This window comes from Alnus glutinosa, chromosome 14 (assembly GCF_958979055.1).
Source record: "Alnus glutinosa chromosome 14, dhAlnGlut1.1, whole genome shotgun sequence".
In the NCBI taxonomy this organism is placed as follows: Eukaryota; Viridiplantae; Streptophyta; class Magnoliopsida; order Fagales; family Betulaceae; genus Alnus; species Alnus glutinosa.
Window position 1 is genome coordinate 16,651,828 of NC_084899.1, and position 20,099 is coordinate 16,671,926.

General features: G+C 34.0%; 3 long non-coding RNA genes across 4 annotated transcripts; all 3 read left to right on the forward strand.

The window, feature by feature from the left end:
- The first annotated feature begins 1,871 nt into the window (after nt 1-1,871).
- On the forward strand, nt 1,872-5,463 carry LOC133856599 (uncharacterized). Its single transcript, XR_009898225.1, has 3 exons — nt 1,872-2,030; nt 3,790-3,887; nt 5,214-5,463. It is a non-coding gene; the product is annotated as an uncharacterized LOC133856599 (long non-coding RNA).
- A 1,618-nt stretch (nt 5,464-7,081) lies between these two features.
- Nucleotides 7,082-9,401, forward strand: LOC133857558 (uncharacterized). 2 transcript variants are annotated; one of them, XR_009898344.1, is made up of 4 exons: nt 7,082-7,289; nt 7,384-7,431; nt 8,034-8,089; nt 9,083-9,401. It is a non-coding gene; the product is annotated as an uncharacterized LOC133857558 (long non-coding RNA). The 2 variants fall into 2 exon arrangements; XR_009898343.1 differs by lacking the exon at nt 7,384-7,431 and having other exon boundaries at nt 7,087-7,289.
- Nucleotides 9,402-11,131: 1,730 nt separating this feature from the next.
- On the forward strand, nt 11,132-14,719 carry LOC133857557 (uncharacterized). The gene is made up of 3 exons (XR_009898342.1): nt 11,132-11,290; nt 13,036-13,133; nt 14,460-14,719. It is a non-coding gene; the product is annotated as an uncharacterized LOC133857557 (long non-coding RNA).
- Nucleotides 14,720-20,099: the final 5,380 nt, after the last annotated feature.

The following is a 20,099-nucleotide window of genomic DNA, read 5'->3' on the forward strand; positions in this document are numbered from 1 at the left end:
AGGAACTAGAGGAGTACTAAACCCTTAAATTAATGATGTTATATTTTACTTGATAGTTGTCTTTGTTTTCAAGTTTTTGGTATAGATTGTATAGTTATTATATACATTTTAGCTTGTAAGTTTTTAGTTTCATTTTTCTTTGGTTAATGCGTCTGCCTCTAATTCTAACTCAACACACAAACCCATTAGCTATATACCCACACACACCACGAAATAGTACATCCATGTATTATAAATAATTTGAAACTTCAAGCAACTTAAGGATAAAAATTTTAGGATTTTACCTTGAAGCTTGTTCTAGGCCCTCTTGCTCCAAGCCCGCTCCCTTCTATTCTTATCCGATCCTCTCCAATCTTTCATCTTCCATTCTATTTCTCTCTTTCTCTCTTTCACTCTCTCTCTCTCTTTTTTTTTTTTTTTTTTTTTTTTTTTTTTTTTTTTTCTCTCTTAAGGATGTTGGGTCGTGAGTTTGGGGGCACACATAATGGAATCTTAGCCCCAAAACAACCTTTTATAGCTCAAGAAATGATATTTTCTTGTCCCAGGTCCCATCGTTCGATCAGTGTTTCCCAACGTTCAAGTGGTGCTCCATACTAATCAAACTATGCTCCGGACCGTTTGATTGCTGGTCTTAGACAGCACTACACAATGTTTAATAAAATACACACAACTTTTGCTACTAGTCTCAAAATTGCGCATATGAACCCATTCAGAAAAGCTCTTTTGAAGATGGATGTGGTGGCAACCATTCCAAGCTTGGTGAGTATCGTCTTATATTAAAAAATCAATAAATGCTTCTATAATCATTATCCTAAGCATTCCCCTTTAGTTACCCCTATCTCTATCGAATTTATCAACATACACCCGATTTCACATTTTAATCTATAATTTTGAAGTGGGGTGTTACAAAACACCCTCTGATCAGACTTCATATTGCTCTCTCTAAAGCTGAACCTTCATCTTATAGCAAGGTTGCCATTGACCGAAGATGAAAAGAAGTTGTGTGACTCGAATTTGATGCTTTCATGTCAAATGATACTTGGACTTTGTGTCATAGACCACTCCAACACAACATCATTCGAAATAAATGGATTTATAAAGTGAAAAAGAAAGCAAATGGATTTGTGGAGAGATTTTTAAAACTAGATTGGTTGCTAAAGGATTTGATCAATGATGTGGAGTGGATTGCACTGAGTCCTTTAGTTTCGTGTTCAAAACTTCAACCATTCAAATTATTCTAGCTATGGCAGTACATCTTGATTGGGAAATTCAACAGCTGGATGTGTGTAATATCCAAGAAATTATTTAATGAGTTTATTAGGAAGTAAATTAATGTAAGCCCACTTAGTGTGGTAAAGTGTTTTATTTTTATCTTATGAATTTGTAAATAGTAGCCAAGAAAAGAAAATGTAATTAATATTTTTAAAGTCTAAATAAAAGAACAGAAAAGAATATAGGTGAACAAAATGGAATAAGAAATAGAAATATAGAAAGTAGAAATGCTAGAAAAGATAAATGAAATAATAAGAAACTAAATAAAAGATTAATTAGAAGGAAAAGAGAATATGATAAAATAGAACAAAACAAAGCCAAGTGAGTTGTCGGCCAATGTGAGAAACATGAGAAAATTGTAAAATTAGGTGAGGAAAAGTCAAAACTAAAAGACAAGAAGTAAATGAAAAGGTAACTAGATAAAATAAAGTAATATATATATATATATATATGAAAAATGGGGCGCAGACCTGCGCCCTACGTTCAAATAATTAAGTGAAGGGCTATGCCCTTCACTCATCATCACTCATGGCCACCTGGCCATTTTTTTTATTAAGTGGCAGTCGGCCACTTCAATAAGAGGCCAGTGCCTCTTCGTTCTGTTTTTATGAACCACAGAGAGCTTCCTCTCCATTTTTCCTCTTTTATATTTTTAGAGGAAAACTACAATATACAAAGATCCAACGGTTCAATTTTAGATCCGACTTCGGTAACGTAATCCTAGAAGCTCGATCTACATTTTGACCGAACGTTTTGAGGTAAATCGCTAAACTCGCATTTCTGGAGATTTTTATAAATCTTATATAAATGAGTTTAATTTAGCGTTTTCTCTAGATTTTGTGTGGTTTGGAGTTACTAGGAGCTTCCCGAGCATTGGGTTTTGGTTGGGAACTATTTAGATGAAAATCTAGGGTTTATGGTGAATTTATGGGTTTGATTTATGGGCATGTTGAACGGTTTTATTTTTATAGTTTTTTGTAGATTTGTTGATTTGAATTATGGGAGATTAATTTTTAGTGGACTATGTTAAGATTATTGAATGGGTAACCTTGGAGTTGGTTTTGGATTTGCATTGATGTGGGTTGTTTGATTGTGATTGATGAATAATCTTATGGGTTTGATTGGGTATTTCAGGTTTGTGTAAATTTTGGAGTTGTGGAAACCCCGGGTCCTTGATTGGCCGAATGGGTCATTTTATTTTCATAGGGTATTGATTTATCTCTAGTTGTTGATTATGGGTTGCTGTATTTTAGTGTTTCAATTATGGGTTTTGGGCTGTGATTTTGAAGAGGATGGTTGAACGTATGTAAGTGGATTTATGGAGTATTGTGTGTGTTTTGGCAGTGTGTATTGGTTGTGTTAATGGGTGGTTTTGATGGTAGTTTAGAGGGGTGTTTTGTTTGGTGAAATCCAAATCTAGTTTTGGGTTGATGATTTGGATGAATGAGTTGTTGATGTTTAATGGTTGAATTTATTTAGATTGGTTAAGTTGATTGTTAAAGAAGAGTTGAAGTTTTAATGTTGAAGTTAGTGTATATAGGTCTTTGTTATAGGACTAATTACGGATAGAAGTTAAAATTGGATTACATGATATTGGTAAGGCCGAATGAGATGAGGGTTAAAATCAAATAAATAGATTCACATAAATTGCAATAAGGGTTATTAAGTTAACATGTTAAATAAGATTATGCTCTATAGTTTAAGCACTCAAGTGTTTATGTAATGAAAGAATAAGAGTTGCATAGATGACTAATGATTAGTAAGGATTAAGTGTTAAGTGTAATGCTTAAATGAGAATGCTTGAAAATGGTAAATTGTCCAAATAGCCTTAAGACAACAAACATAAAATAGTGACATTATAGAAATACATGAATAGGTTCCAAAGCCTAGTGGCGATGTAATTAGGTGATTAATGTACTTATTCAATATAAATTACATAAGTGCTTTATGAGGTTATGCTCAGCTTGATAAGCATTATATATATATATATGGACCGAATGCACTTAGCTTAAATGGATAAATAACTATAAGGCTTGTAGTTAAAAATGATAATAAGGTAACTTGATACCCAAATTTACCTATCTACGTACACCAAGTGTTTAAGTGTATCTTTAGATTGGGTCTAAGCTTGTTAAGCATTATATATATATATATATATATATATATATATATATATATATATATATATATATATATGTATATATATGTATGTCATATACATGAATATGAATTCGGTAAATAATGATAAGTTAGTAAATAAGCAATAAGCTATAAAAAGATTAACAATAATGACAATATGCTGTAAATATAATAAGAAGACAAATAAAATAGTAAACGCGTTTTAAGGATTAAGGTGAGATATAATAAGAACCTATAACCAATGATTAGCCTAATAAGTAGTTTAGGATACCTAGCTAGCTTTAGAAGCGAGTGATGTGACATGTGAGCACGCGGGTAGTTAGGATGTCATAGAGTATGTGATTCAATAGCATAGTCTAATGCTACCAATGTTTGCAGGATCATGTTCGGATTGGAGACTTTAAGTGGTTCTCCAATGTAGAGTCCAAGTGACTAGAGTCCAAGGAGTGTTCGAGTTGGAGTGCAATGCAGCCAAGGTGGGTATTCCACTCACTGAGAAAAATATATATTTTTATATGTATTGGATTGATAAAAATATATATATTGTTTATGAATCCGAACCAACCATATGATGAAATGTATATGCTTTGAGATGATTTGTTTAGTTTCGATTACGTTTAAACTATATCAATGATGTTAAAGAGATAGTGTACGAGTGAAAAGTATTGACTAGATTTAAAGTGTTAAGTTCTGCGGTTGAGATTTAAATTATGCAAATTGTTTGAGAACATGTCATGTTGAAATTGCGTAGATTTGATAAAGAAACTAAGTTTTGAATGATTTCAAAGTGTTGGGTAAAATGCTGGATTTGTTTAGTTTTGAGAGGATGTGATTTAACAAATGCATGATTTCAGCGTGACACAGTAGTGAAATATATACTGGTCAAGCACGGAACATTGAGCATGTAGTATAGAGCATACATACCAGCAGTATCAGTATATCAGCAGCATAACAGTATCAGCAGTATCAGTATCAGTAGCATAACAGTATCAGTATCAGCAGTATCAGTATCAGCAGCATAACAGTATCAGCCCCAGTTCATGCATAGCATTATAGCATTGTTTTGTGAGAGTTGTTTTTATGTTATGAGTAGTTTTGCTAGACGTATTAGTATGCATAAGAGTCTTCATGAAAAAGATCTTATGTATATTTTTATCGGATGGTCACATGTGTTAATATCATACATTGAACTTGAAAGTACATGGATACATGACTACCCAGGTGCGATTAATGGCATGTCTATGAGTAAGAAGGTTGACTGTACTTGTTATTCAGGAAAGACGTGTTAGCATGATTGAGTTTAACTCTAGTGCTCTCATGATCTACTGACGTCAAGGCACGAAGCTGGAATACGATTAGAGATGGTGTTGCGAGTGTTTTGTTGAAGGATGTTATCCTAGTACGGAAAAGTAAGATGCCATGTTCTTTGCTTAAGACCTATGTGTATACGTGATATCTGTGATGGAGTGATCGTGTGCACATATGTCCAAGCGACCGGTGAAAAGTATTATTATAGATGGGTCTATATGTAGAAACTTCCAAGGAGGGATGTCTGGAACTTCTACATATGTTCACAGCTATATAGTATATTTTAAATGTTTTCTAAATAGTCGGTGTTTGCTGCATTAGCTGTTGGTAAATTGTGGCTAATATAGTGCTCGCACGACTAAAAATAAATAAGGGTTGGTTCTTTGTGAAAACTCAGTTAGTCTTATACTACTGAGGTCTTAGTATGAGGTATACTAAGGCGGTGAACTCATTCTTTCACCTATGCGGATGTGGATACCACCACAACCGTGTAGATGATGTTTCTTTGGCTGCAGGTACTTCGGTATAGTCGATGGGTCGGTAGCAGTGTGCTTGGGATATTATGACTGAAGCTCGCCGCGACAGTTGTATTTGTCGGACCACGGGTTGTCCACTATTTTATAAGTTTGGTATGGCTTGTGACGTTTGCGTCACTTATTCTTTGTTAAGCCATTATTGTTATAGTGTTAATAAGACTCATACAGATAGATGTTAAATGGCTCTTTGTTGTAATTAATTTGTGATAGATATCTAAGTTGTAATTTCCGCTATTCAGATTTATGTTTTCCGCTGCATAGATAGATATATGTCATACTCTGATTATCGGGTACATGTTATGGGGCATGCGCCATATGTTGGCTGAGCGACACGTAGTCGTGCCACTGCGATGACTCGTTTTACGTTTTGTATAAAAAAAAAAAAAAAAAAGGGTCGTCACAGAAAATGGTATCAGAGCAGTTTGTTCTAGGGTTTGTTAGGAAAAGCGGAAGTCTAGGTTTGTGTTAGAGTGTAAGGGTAACAAAAGAGCCTTAAGAATTTAAAAGCTTCAACAAAGATAAGAAGATTTAGATAAAGTTCCTTGGGTGCATTGCATGATTCTTGTAATGCGTCTGTTAGGTTTTATGTTGTCTACGTAGCATAGTTTTGTGTAGACAAGCTATGCCACTTAGACAATGACCTCTTCCTTTGTTCGGAAGTGATGCATGTGTCTCAATAGATTCAAGTGCGACACATTCATTTGTCTCGTCCACGTATGTGGAGTCGTGTATGTAGCGAATAACCCTTAGGTCAAAACGTATGTGGCCACTTTTGTGGTGACGCTATTATGGGTAGGCCTAGGTGTCTAGTCATTTAGTCTTTCAGAAGAGTCTGCTGTGTTAGGCTATAGGCGATCTAAGAGAGAGCTTCTCGTTAGAGTAGACTAATTACTGTCTTTTGAGAAGTGATGACGTATTCTTTGGGCGCATCAAATGAGACTCAAATCTTGAAGAACACGAGACCATTGTACGAGATCAATTTAAGGGAATTGCCTAACTATAACTATGAGGACGACACCATAGCGAGAAGACGATCGTCAATCGAGATAGCAATTCAAACGACGAGAGATGCATTCTCTAGGGATTTGATCTATTGGTATGAGTTAGAATAATAAAATGTTAATGTGAAGTAGGCTAAACAAGCAGATAACTAAAAATACTAAATTTAAAGATATCCTATTTTAATAAACTATGAATTAAAGAATGATTTTAAAACAATGAGTTAAGTTAAGAATGACTATTTAATAAAATTTATAGGCTAAGCCAAATGCTTTTAAAACACGGTTTCGAACATAAGAATTGACTTAAAATGTAGTAGTTCAAACATGCTCTGTGTGTAAGGTTTATAATTTAACACAAATAATCATTAAAGTAAAAGTGATAGTTCAGATATGAACTTTCAATGTATAGTTGTATGTGTAATGTCCAAGACATTTTGTAGTAATTAAAATACTAAAACTGAGTAAATAATTGATTTAAATTAATTTAGTGTCATTAAAAAATGTAAAGGAATATTTGTAGGTCCAAAGAAATAGAAAAGAAAATAAAATAAAAATAAAATTATAAAAGAAATTAGGAAATAAAATAAGAAAAGAAAAAAAAAAAAGAAAAAAGGAAAAAGAAAGAAGAATCGGTAAAAACAAAAACAAAAAGAAAGAAGAAAAGTAAAAGAAAAAAAAAAAAAAAAAAAAAAAGAAAGAAAAGAAAAGTCAAAGAAGAAAGAAAGAGTTACAAAAAATAAAATAAAAAAATAAATAAGTGGTGTGGGGCATCTGCGCCCCACATTTAAAATGAAGGGCCAAGTGGCCCTTCAATAAAAGAAACGAAGAAAAAGAAACAAGGCAGTGAAAGGGCCATTCGGCCTTTTCCATTTTATTTTTTTTCGGAGAGGCAGAACGCCTCTCCCTCTCTTATTTCTTCATGGGTTTTTGTATAATATCTATGATCCACGAATATCTAACGGTCCAATCTTCGTTTCGTCTTCAGAAACGTGATCTTAGCACTCGGATCTACGTTTCTACCGATCGTTTTGAGGTAAATAGTTAAATTCATATTTTAGAATTTTTGTTAAATCTAGCAAAATATGAGTTTGATATAGTATTTTCTTTATGCTTTGTGTTATTTGGAGCTTGCAAAGACTCTCCAAACACTCGGTATTATTTGGGTAAATTTTTGGGTAAGTTCATTTAATTCTTAATTTATGAATTAATGTTATTTTAAAATATATTAGTGTTTATGTTAGTGAGATTAATATTTGTTGTGATTAAGTTAGAATTTTATAAATTATGGGTTAATTTTAGAAACCCTAATTTGATGAGTTAAATTAATTTGGGAGTTTTAAGTGATTAAAATGTATGTAGTTAAATTATATTAATATGTTAGTAATTGATGTAAAAATATTTATGAACATAATATTAGAGTTAATGATATTAAGAAAATGTTTGTGAGAAATAATCTAGGGATTAGTGAATATGATTTTAGGGCTAATATTATTATAAAAGTGTTAGTGAAAATAATGTATGGGTTAGTGGAATTAATTACGGGTTAGCAATTAATGTTATAGGTAAATAATTAAATGGTGATTTTAATATCTAACCCTTAGTGAATACTTTGGGTTAGTGTTAACTGAGTTTAGCTGGTGTTTAGGACTATGGGTAAATATTTGGGAACCTTAGAAATATTATAGGTTTTCCAATTGTTAGCTCTTGAGCAATTTAAGAGCTAAATGTCGGTCTAATATTAGAAAGGTCAAATAATGTGCAATGTGTATTTTCACAGTGACGCATTGCAAGGTGGTGTCTAGGAGACCTAGTACTTAAATCCGGGCAGCCAAGGTGAGTATTCTACTCACTGAGAAGTATTATTTTCATAAATGATGAATTGCAAAATATATATTGTTTTACAAATCTGAACCAACTGTATGTTGATTATGAATTGTTTTGGATGATTTGAGTACTTTGTAGTATATTGAAATATTGATGATGTTTTGAACTATGAATATGATTGGTGAGTTTAGAGTGAGTATAAAGATTTAAGTTATGCAAATTGTTAAAGAAATGACATGTTGAATTGATTATGTTTTGTAAAGAAAGCATGTGTTAAAGGCATGATTCGTAAAATAAAATGTATATTGTGTATATTGTTTTGAAGCATGATGCATATGCATATGAACGCTAAACGTGCATCGAAGTGAGGTTCACAACTCACGGGAAACAATGCTTGGAGTAATTCCCATGATGCTTGGGGTAACCCATGATGCTTGGATTTATTTCCATGATGCTTGGATTTATTTCCATGATGCTTGGGGTAACCCATGATGCTTGGATTAATTTCCATGATGTGCATTGCATAATCATTCATAGCATGGTTTTGATGAGTGATGTTTTTATGTTATGAGTAGTTTTGCTAGACGTATTAATATGCATAAGAGTTTTAATGGAAAAGAGCTTATGTATATTTCTATCGGATGGCTGCATGATTTAAATGCCATTGTTTTCTAAATCTCACTACAACAAAAGTAATATAGTAGGTGATGATATATGTAGTTGTTTTCAATAATGAAACTTCTACGTATAAGCTCAGCTGCGTAGTATGCTTTAAATGCTTTTAATAGTCAGTGTTTGCTATATCAGCTATGGGGGTTTTCAAACAAAAGTTTATAAAATTGGTGGTTGTTATAGTGTACGCATGAGTAGAAAAGAAAAGTTGGTTCTTTGCGAAAACTCAGTGAATAGTATACCTCTGAGGTCTTAGTATATTTATGTATGCTAAGACGGTGGGCTCATAATTCCACCTGTACGGATGCGGCAACCCCCGCAACCGTGCAGACGTTTATGCTTTGGTTGCAGGTTTTGCGGATATAGTTATTGACTCGTCCACCTAGTGTATGGGATGCTATGATTGGAGCATATCGCGACAGTCATAAGTCACGGACTCATGGGTAGTCCGCATTTTGGGTATTTTATTTATGGCTCGTGTACCACGTGACACATGTATTTGTTGAGCCTATATTTAGTATGTAATTGGTGTAATATGTTTTATAAGCCTTAAATAGATAGTCTTGTTAATGGCTCTTGTTGTAATTAATTGTTATGTATTAGATGTATTTCCGCTTATGATATGTGTTCCGCTGCACATTGATTATTATATTCCACCGTTAGATTTAACTCTGATTATCAGGTACATGTTATGGGGCATGTGCCATATGTTGGCTGAGCGACATGTAGTCGTGCCACTGTGAAGATCCGTTTGTATGTTTTTATAAAAAAAAAACGGGTCGTCACAGTATGTGTTAGAGAATATTGTTTGAATTAGGTCCAAGTATTAGAAAAGAGTTAATTGCTAGTTTATCTTTGATGAGATCATGGTGTCATAGCATATCTTTTGTGGTGAAACCAATATTTAGAGAAAATTTATGTTTTGAAGGTATTGATGGCAGTGCAATAGTAAGGAGTTAAAAGATCAGATCGATAATATGTTGAGGATAAGCCATAATTAATGAGTAAGTAGCAAGTTGAAGCATAGTGATGTTAGGTTAAGTGTAAAAAAAATCTTAATGGTTTACTTATTTGAGGATGGTAGTACCTATGATTAAACGAGAAATAGATTATAATATCACATGAGGATAAGTAGATTTGTGAATATTGGCGGTACTTAGTAAGCCCACACTAGATCTTTGATGTCGTAAAGGTCGCAGTTGAGGACAATTAGAGTTATTCCAATATGATTTTAGGAGTGGATAAGGTAAACGACAGAGGAAATTTGTGTGAAACAACTAAGCTATACAAATTAAAGGAAGTTACTCTCTAAATGCGATCAAAAATTATTGTTGAGGTTGCTTAAAGAATTAGTTTCATGGCTAAGGTTTTGTGAATAGTTTGCCACAATGACTAAGAGTTTGAGGCGCTAAGGGTGAGTTGTAGTATGTGGTATAGAGGAATGAGAATGATTCACCTTAAGTCATAATTTGGATAATGAGCTTGGACCTAAGGAGGGGAGACTTAGTGAAATGACTTGGACTTGTGATGAAAATAAATACATGAAGAGACAAGTGATGCTAGTAAAGTAATATGAGTTTAAGTGATTGATGATTGTAGAGGATGATGTAAAGTTCAAATGAATGAAGTATGGGTTAGCCAAGAGTAAAGATTAGTAATAACTTCAATGTTAAAGATAGAATGCTTGATGCTAATTAACTTTGAGGACTATTAGGGTAGCTTCATGTAAGCATGTGAGATCAAAAGAGTTGTATGCAAATTTCGAGGACGAAATTTTTATAAGGAAGGGAGGATGTAATATCCAAGAAATTATTTAATGAGTTTATTAGGAAGTAAATTAATGTAAGCCCACTTAGTGTGGTAAAGTGTTTTATTTTTATCTTATGGATTTGTAAATAGTAGCCAAGAAAAGAAAATGTAATTAATATTTTTAAAGTCTAAATAAAAGAACAGAAAAGAATATAGGTGAATAAAATGGAATAAGAAATAGAAATATAGAAAGTAGAAATACTAGAAAAGATAAATGAAATAATAAGAAACTAAATAAAAGATTAATTAGAAGGAAAAGAGAATATGATAAAATAGAACAAAACAAAGCCAAGTGAGTTGTCGGCCAATGTGAGAAACATGAGACAATTGTAAAATTAGGTGAGGAAAAGTCAAAACTAAAAGACAAGAAGTAAATGAAAAGGTAACTAGATAAAATAAAGTAATATATATATATATATATATGAAAAATGGGGCGCAGACCTGCGCCCTACGTTCAAATAATTAAGTGAAGGGCTATGCCCTTCACTCATCATCACTCATGGCCACCTGGCCATTTTTTTTATTAAGTGGCAGTCGGCCACTTCAATAAGAGGCCAGTGCCTCTTCGTTCTGTTTTTATGAACCACAGAGAGCTTCCTCTCCATTTTTCCTCTTTTATATTTTTAGAGGAAAACTACAATATACAAAGATCCAACGGTTCAATTTTAGATCCGACTTCGGTAACGTAATCCTAGAAGCTCGATCTACATTTTGACCGAACGTTTTGAGGTAAATCGCTAAACTCGCATTTCTGGAGATTTTTATAAATCTTATATAAATGAGTTTAATTTAGCGTTTTCTCTAGATTTTGTGTGGTTTGGAGTTACTAGGAGCTTCCCGAGCATTGGGTTTTGGTTGGGAACTATTTAGATGAAAATCTAGGGTTTATGGTGAATTTATGGGTTTGATTTATGGGCATGTTGAACGGTTTTATTTTTATAGTTTTTTGTAGATTTGTTGATTTGAATTATGGGAGATTAATTTTTAGTGGACTATGTTAAGATTATTGAATGGGTAACCTTGGAGTTGGTTTTGGATTTGCATTGATGTGGGTTGTTTGATTGTGATTGATGAATAATCTTATGGGTTTGATTGGGTATTTCAGGTTTGTGTAAATTTTGGAGTTGTGGAAACCCCGGGTCCTTGATTGGCCGAATGGGTCATTTTATTTTCATAGGGTATTGATTTATCTCTAGTTGTTGATTATGGGTTGCTGTATTTTAGTGTTTCAATTATGGGTTTTGGGCTGTGATTTTGAAGAGGATGGTTGAACGTATGTAAGTGGATTTATGGAGTATTGTGTGTGTTTTGGCAGTGTGTATTGGTTGTGTTAATGGGTGGTTTTGATGGTAGTTTAGAGGGGTGTTTTGTTTGGTGAAATCCAAATCTAGTTTTGGGTTGATGATTTGGATGAATGAGTTGTTGATGTTTAATGGTTGAATTTATTTAGATTGGTTAAGTTGATTGTTAAAGAAGAGTTGAAGTTTTAATGTTGAAGTTAGTGTATATAGGTCTTTGTTATAGGACTAATTACGGATAGAAGTTAAAATTGGATTACATGATATTGGTAAGGCCGAATGAGATGAGGGTTAAAATCAAATAAATAGATTCACATAAATTGCAATAAGGGTTATTAAGTTAACATGTTAAATAAGATTATGCTCTATAGTTTAAGCACTCAAGTGTTTATGTAATGAAAGAATAAGAGTTGCATAGATGACTAATGATTAGTAAGGATTAAGTGTTAAGTGTAATGCTTAAATGAGAATGCTTGAAAATGGTAAATTGTCCAAATAGCCTTAAGACAACAAACATAAAATAGTGACATTATAGAAATACATGAATAGGTTCCAAAGCCTAGTGGCGATGTAATTAGGTGATTAATGTACTTATTCAATATAAAATACATAAGTACTTTATGAGGTTATGCTCAGCTTGATAAGCATTATATATATATATATGGACCGAATGCACTTAGCTTAAATGGATAAATAACTATAAGGCTTGTAGTTAAAAATGATAATAAGGTAACTTGATACCCAAATTTACCTATCTACGTACACCAAGTGTTTAAGTGTATCTTTAGATTGGGTCTAAGCTTGTTAAGCATTATATATATATATATATATATATATATATATATATATATATATATATATATACGTATGTCATATACATGAATATGAATTCGGTAAATAATGATAAGTTAGTAAATAAGCAATAAGCTATAAAAAGATTAACAATAATGACAATATGCTGTAAATATAATAAGAAGACAAATAAAATAGTAAACGCGTTTTAAGGATTAAGGAGAGATATAATAAGAACCTATAACCAATGATTAGCCTAATAAGTAGTTTAGGATACCTAGCTAGCTTTAGAAGCGAGTGATGTGACATGTGAGCACGCGGGTAGTTAGGATGTCATAGAGTATGTGATTCAATAGCATAGTCTAATGCTACCAATGTTTGCAGGATCATGTTCGGATTGGAGACTTTAAGTGGTTCTCCAATGTAGAGTCCAAGTGACTAGAGTCCAAGGAGTGTTCGAGTTGGAGTGCAATGCAGCCAAGGTGGGTATTCCACTCACTGAGAAAAATATATATTTTTATATGTATTGGATTGATAAAAATATATATATTGTTTATGAATCCGAACCAACCATATGATGAAATGTATATGCTTTGAGATGATTTGTTTAGTTTCGATTATGTTTAAACTATATCAATGATGTTAAAGAGATAGTGTACGAGTGAAAAGTATTGACTAGATTTAAAGTGTTAAGTTCTGCGGTTGAGATTTAAATTATGCAAATTGTTTGAGAACATGTCATGTTGAAATTGCGTAGATTTGATAAAGAAACTAAGTTTTGAATGATTTCAAAGTGTTGGGTAAAATGCTGGATTTGTTTAGTTTTGAGAGGATGTGATTTAACAAATGCATGATTTCAGCGTGACACAGTAGTGAAATATATACTGGTCAAGCACGGAACATTGAGCATGTAGTATAGAGCATACATACCAGCAGTATCAGTATATCAGCAGCATAACAGTATCAGCAGTATCAGTATCAGCAGCATAACAGTATCAGTATCAGCAGTATCAGTATCAGCAGCATAACAGTATCAGCCCCAGTTCATGCATAGCATTATAGCATTGTTTTGTGAGAGTTGTTTTTATGTTATGAGTAGTTTTGCTAGACGTATTAGTATGCATAAGAGTCTTCATGAAAAAGATCTTATGTATATTTTTATCGGATGGTCACATGTGTTAATATCATACATTGAACTTGAAAGTACATGGATACATGACTACCCAGGTGCGAGTAATGGCATGTCTATGAGTAAGAAGGTTGACTGTTCTTGTTATTCAGGAAAGACGTGTTAGCATGATTGAGTTTAACTCTAGTGCTCTCATGATCTACTGACGTCAAGGCACGAAGCTGGAATACGATTAGAGATGGTGTTGCGAGTGTTTTGTTGAAGGATGTTATCATAGTACGGAAAAGTAAGATGCCATGTTCTTTGCTTAAGACCTATGTGTATACGTGATATCTGTGATGGAGTGATCGTGTGCACATATGTCCAAGCGACCGGTGAAAAGTATTATTATAGATGGGTCTATATGTAGAAACTTCCAAGGAGAGATGTCTGGAACTTCTACATATGTTCACAGCTATATAGTATGTTTTAAATGTTTTCTAAATAGTCGGTGTTTGCTGCATTAGCTGTTGGTAAATTGTGGCTAATATAGTGCTCGCACGACTAAAAATAAATAAGGGTTGGTTCTTTGTGAAAACTCAATTAGTCTTATACTACTGAGGTCTTAGTATGAGGTATACTAAGGCGGTGAACTCATTCTTTCACCTATGCGGATGTGGATACCACCACAACCGTGTAGATGATGTTTCTTTGGCTGCAGGTACTTCGGTATAGTCGATGGGTCGGTAGCAGTGTGCTTGGGATATTATGACTGAAGCTCGCCGCGACAGTTGTAATTGTCGGACCACGGGTTGTCCACTATTTTATAAGTTTGGTATGGCTTGTGACGTTTGCGTCACTTATTCTTTGTTAAGCCATTATTGTTATAGTGTTAATAAGACTCATACAGATAGATGTTAAATGGCTCTTTGTTGTAATTAATTTGTGATAGATGTATAAGTTGTAATTTCCGCTATTCAGATTTATGTTTTCCGCTGCATAGATAGATATATGTCATACTCTGATTATCGGGTACATGTTATGGGGCATGCGCCATATGTTGGCTGAGCGACACGTAGTCGTGCCACTGCGATGACTCGTTTTACGTTTTGTATAAAAAAAAAAAAAAAAAAAAAAAAACGGGTCGTCACAATGTGTCAAATGCCTTCTTACACGACAATTTGATTGAAAAGGGGTCTATATGTAGCAGCCTCGAATTTTAAGCATAAAAAACAAATTGGTTCCTATCCTTAGAAAAAACTGACAAAATCCGTTCATCTGAAATGTCCCCAATACTTAAATAGGGACACGTGTCCATTTTGCGTTGTCACTTGAAAAAAGAAGAAGACCAATACGACATTGTTTTGTCAATACCCTAATAAACACACTTCAACCATCACGAACGTTCTGAGCTCGCTTGGCAAACATTTTCTTTTTTTTTTTTTCATTAAAAAAGTGTTTGGCAGGCTATTTTCGAAAACAATTTTTGAAAACAGAAAACAGTACCTAAAGCATTTGGACAATTATTTTCAAAACTGTTTTCACTTAAGAAGAAAATAGAAAACTATTTGGCGTTTCTATATATTTTTTGTTTTTTCCATTTATTGGGTGATTTCCAAATGAAATTTTGTTAAATTTATGTCATTAGACTTGAATAACATTGTGATTATTAAGGTGTTCAAAGCAAAACTCTTTCACACTCTTTTTGTGAAAAACTATTCATGATGTATGCTCTATTCGAGTGGCCAACAAGAGGTCCTTTTTAGTAACCAAACTTGTCACTTTCTTGCATGAAGAATATAGATAAATTGTTATGAGTGAGTGGAGAAAAAAGGCCACAACCTAAGGTTAAGGATGCGAGAATTGTTTAGGCCTGTGCCTAGAAAGGCTTTGATACTATAAAAGACTTTGAAATGGGAGAAAATTTTCCTTGTTAATTATAAAATGATGTTCACTGTATTATATATTGTTTGTACATGGAGATACTTATAGAAAGATCTTTACAACAAATCAGAATTAATATCAAACATGATACTATTGCTCCTACATGAGAAGATGTCTGCCAATCTTTCCTTATAAGTTATGGATTGCCATTTTGTGCGGGCTACGACTATATTCTGTGAATGACTATGACAAGTGTGGACTTGCTTATTTGAGCCATATTTGTTTTGATGAGTTGCCTTTGATTCCACACATGATTGAGTGATATGCGTGAGAGGATGCTGCAAAAGGATCTCCAAGATACTGTCTTGAGGAGTTGCCTTTGATGTCACGCATGATTGAGTGATATGCGTGATGAGATGCTATAGGAGGATCTTCAAGGTGTTGTGTTTCAGTGGTGTGATCTTCAACGAAAACAGTTGTATCAATATGGTTAACAATGGAGAATTCAAAAGCAGCTGGCTTTAAGACTTTAAATCATTCAAAAATGCTGCCCATTTGGCAAATTGCGCATCTTTCTCATTATCATCGAAAAAAAAAAAACAGTACAAAAGAATGTGCTTTTTGCATTTTGGCATACATTAGAAACAAACACTATAACACTCTAATTGCAAAAACCAAAACCCAAGTATAAGAGAAGAATCCATCCCCTTTCAGGACCATACCATAATAAAGCAATGACATACATTGAAATTTATTTTCAAGAAAATTGAAGAAAATCCGAAGACCTTTCCAATCTCAAATGCCAGACATTAGCTACCAGACCATTAAGAGCAAAATATCGAAATAATAAAGAGAAAAAAAAAAAAAGAAAAAAAAAAAGGAATACATAGCACACTAAAAAAACAAAAAAACCAAGTGGTGATTAAACAGTAATTGAATTACAGATTCTCACCTTGACATCCCTGTGAGAATGAAACTTCCCCAAGTTGTGGATGATCAACCTCATATCTTCGACCTGAAACACAACATAAACTCCTTACCCTACTAATCATAACATTACATACCAAAAAAAAAAAAACATGAATAACAACAAAATGAACCCTAACGGGTAAGGAATACCTACAATAGTTCTTTATCAACAGCAACCTCCTTGAGAGCAGAGTTTGCTTTCTTTCTAGTATCCACCTCTATGTCTCTCTTTTCACACATATCCTAATCAGACTTGGGCTTTGTCTTTGCAGCTTTCGAATTCTCCTTGGAAGATCTTCAAAATCATACTGGACATACACCAAACAATCAGTGAGCATTGAAAAAGAATCCTAAACTAGATTTATGCCAAATTATATTTCAGCACATAGGAAATGAGCTAAACAGAGAGTGAGACCTTCATGGTCGAATTCACCACACACAAGTCTAATTTTATTTCTCTTTTCCACATTTTCTCATCAACCAAGCAGAGCTAGAACAGCTCATACTAACCCCAACCCAACAGTATAATCCGAAACCCACTTCAATCATACCCCAATAATAGACAAATGCACAATAAAACGACTCAAAATCATTGGAAAGAATTGCAAAATAGTAGGAAATCAAAAATCATTGGAGCTTGACTACTACACAGTGACAGAATGTAGACCTAGGTTAAAGCTAGGAAAAGGAAAATCACTCACCAAATCGAAATTACAGATGTGGCAGCCCTGATGATGCATAAAACGTAGACCTGCTCATGATGATGCTGGAATCCAGTTGTGCGATGGGTTATGGAGTAGATGCAGGAATTGAATAGGTTGGTTGAGGGTGACGTGAAGAGAAAGATGGAGGAGTAAAGGCTGAGTGAAGATGGAGTAAAGGCTGCTTGAAGATGGAGCAAAGGCTTCTGTGATTTGGTTGAAGACTTGAAGATGGAGGCTAATTTACGGTTGGTTGAAGGAAGGGCGAAGATGGAGATGAAACTTGAAAGTCCATAAAATCCTTACAAAAATGTTGTACCATGGCTCGAATGGTGGCCTTGCTACTGTGCACTTAAAATGAGAACCATTTTCAAACTTTTTGTGCGCGTGTTTTGAGACTTGAAATGAGAATAGTTTTAAGAAACAGGTTAGAATTGCTTCTTAAAAACGTGTTTCGATGAGTTTTTGTTTTCATTGTTTTTGTTTTAAAAACAACAAACCGTGTGTCCTTGTTTAAACACATTTTCTGTTTTGGAAACAGAAAACCTATTTCCAAATCAAATTACCAAACAGGCTCTATTTCCGCAACCCTCGTCCTCTTTTGGTCTTTCCTTCCAAATTTCTTCTCTCTCCTACTAGTCTCTCTTCTCTCTCTCTCTCTCTCTTGGAATCACGTTCAAGGTTCACAAGGAAATGAAGCTTCACGGACTTCGTTGTCCAATCACACCGCACCTTTAATACAACTCTCCTCATCATCATTGTCCCCACTGACATCTGGGGAGTACGTTCCTTCCATCTTTTTTGCTCATTTCGTTTCATGAAACATATTAAGTTGTGGATTTAGTTTTCTTTAAGTTAATGATGCTATATTTTACTTAATAGTTGCCTTTGTTTTCAAGTTTTTGGTATAGTTATTGAATACATTTTAGCCTGTAAGTTTTTAGTTTCATTTTTCTTTGGTTAATGTGTCTGCCTCTAATTTTAACCCAACACACAAACCCATTAGCTATATACCCACACACACCACATAAATCTCAAAGTAGTACATCTATGTACTATAAATAATTTGAAATTTCAAGAAACTTAAAGAGAAAAGTATTAGGATTTTACCTTGAAGCTTGTTCTAGGCCCTCTTGCTCCAAGCCTAATCCTTTCTATTCTTATCTGATCCTCTCCAGTCTATCAACTTCCATTCTCTCTCTTTTTTTTTTCTTTTTTTTTTTTTATTCTCTTAGGGATGTTGGGTTGTAAGTATGGGGGCACACATAATGGAATCTTAGCCCAAAACAACATTTTATAGCTCAAGAAGTGATATTTCTGTGTCCCAGGTCCCATCAATCAATTGGTGTTTCCCAACGTTCAAATGGTTCTCCATATTAATCGAACAATGCTTCGGACTGTTTGATTGTTGGTTCTAGACAGCACTGCACAATATTTAGTAAAATATACACAACTTTTGCTACAGGTCTCAAAATTGCGCATATGAACCCATTAAAGAAAGCTCTTTTGAAGATGATTATGGATGTTGTGGCAACCATTCTAAGCCTGGTGAGTATCGTCTTATATTAAAAAATCAATAAATGCATCCATAATCATTATCCCAATCATTCCCCTTTAGTTACCCTTATCTCTATCGAATGTATCAACATTACACGCGATTTCACATTTTAATCTATGATTTTGAAGGGGTGTTACAAAACACCCTCTCATTAGACTTCATATTGCCCTTTCTAAAGTTGAACCTTCATCTTATAGCAAGGCTGCCATTGACCCAAGATGAAGAGAAGCTTTGGGACTCGAATTTGATGCTTTCATGTCAAATGGTTCTTGGACTTTGTGTCATAGACCACTCCGACACAACACCATTCGAAATAAATGGGTTTATAAGGTGAAAAAGAAAGCAAATGGATTTATGGAGAGATTTTTAAAGCTAGATTGTTTGCTAAAGGATTTGTTCAACGATGTGGAGTGGATTACACTGAGACCTTTAGTTTTGTGTTCAAAACTTCAACCATCCAAATTATTCTAGTTATGGCAGTACATCTTGATTGGGAAATTCGACAGCTGAATGGCATTAATGCCTTCTTACACGGCAATTTGATTGAAAAGGTTTATATGTAGCAACCTCAAGGATTCATTGATAAGGAAAAACCAGATTTTGTGTGTAAATTGCACAAAGCCACTTATGGCTTAAAACAAATTCAAAGAGCTTGGTTCACTAGGCTGTCCAATTTTCTACTTGATATTGGGTTTACGGCATCCATAATGGACACATCTCTATTTATTTACACTTGTGGCAAGATTCACATTTACAAGCATGTTTACGTGCATGATATAATCATCACAGGTACTAATTCATTTGTTATTTAATTCACTTGTCATACAGCTGCGACATGAATTCCCTGTGAAGGACTTAGGTTCGTTAAAATTTTTTTTTGGAATTCAAGTCACTCGCAGCAACAGTGGTCTCCATTTGTGTCAAATGAAATATAAATCTTATTTGATTGGCAGAAGAGACATGGATGGTGCAAAACCTACCAAGTTTCCATGCCCATCTTGGTCCAAGTTATCTAAACTTTATGGCGAGTTGTTGCTGGATCCTACTGCCTACAGACACGTCATGGGAGCCCTCCAAAACAGTACCCTTACTTGGTTAGAAATTTCATTCTGAGTTTCGTGACAAAACTAATTTTAGACCTTTACACGACGCTCAGTCAATCGACTTTATTAGTACATGCATTCTCCATCTATACAATGGCAGCTGCAAAGAGAGTGTTGGGGTGCTT